A 1136-nucleotide genomic window follows, 5' to 3' on the forward strand; every position below is an offset into this window, starting at 1 on the left:
CAGTCCAGTAACTCCTCCTGCCATACTGACGTCTTCTAACGGTTTTTTACCCAATTAAACAGAACAGAATTCTTGGATCATATAAAGCACTGAACTATGGTTTCTTTAACCCACATTTTCTGAAGAGGAAACATAAATCTTGCAGATCATGAAGGTGTTGGTAGACCAGCTTTATCTACTGAGGCCTTTCATTTTTTTATTGTTATGGGCCAGGCTGCCTTTCCTTCCAAATAAACTGCTGAGCTCCTTGATGGTGACAAATAGCTGAAACTCTGCCATTCTTCAGCCCGAACACGTCCCCACCCAATTCAAAGACCAGGGTGTGTGACTGAAGAGTCATGTTGGTTATGGAAATCTGTGTGTCTGTGAAGGATAAGCAGAAAATGGCCACAGAGGTGACAAAGGGGAGAGCAGAAGTAGATAGCAAACACATCCCGAACATGTTCTCAGAACTTGTTCTCTGAAAAAGGCTTTTTTTTAATGTTTTTGAGACTGTATTACAGAACACGCATGCAATTCATGCGGTTAAAGTTGGTTTTCATGACACTTTTTGGGTGGTATTCAGTTGCCCAAGCAGAGGCATCTTGAGCCATGTGAGAGAGCCCTGAGGTGCCCGAGATACCCACATGGTCCTGTGTGATCCACCGGCCAGTCCTGTGCACATCTACAGCTGGAGGCCACAGGAGCTGCACAGTTACCTACAGTGTAGGCATCAAATACCCCTCCTGGCCACAAATACTTCCTGAAACAATTTTTCTCACTCTTTTTAAGGAAGCTGAAGCCCTAGCTAGGTCAGCTGCGAGTCCTTTCTTATAAATACCAAAACCTGCTCACATTGTCAACATTTAGCAATCACAAACGAAATCTGTGTGATAGTTGAACAACCCCCATTCACAGACTGAAGCGTGTTTGGTTTGTCATAGCTAAACCCAAGCCTCTTGCATCATCCGTTGTTCCCTGACCTGAATTTGTACAACTTAATTCCTCTTCTGCTTTTTATGTGTCTTCATTTGATGTTGTCTTGTTGATTTGAGGACATTTATCAAATGTATTTTAAATTTTAATCACGTCAGATGTCTCCTAGTCATCTTCCCAGCATATATTTCCTCTTCATTCTCTCCTGCAGGCCTTTCTCT

This window comes from Athene noctua, chromosome 17, assembly GCF_965140245.1.
Source record: "Athene noctua chromosome 17, bAthNoc1.hap1.1, whole genome shotgun sequence".
Taxonomy (NCBI): Eukaryota; Metazoa; Chordata; class Aves; order Strigiformes; family Strigidae; genus Athene; species Athene noctua.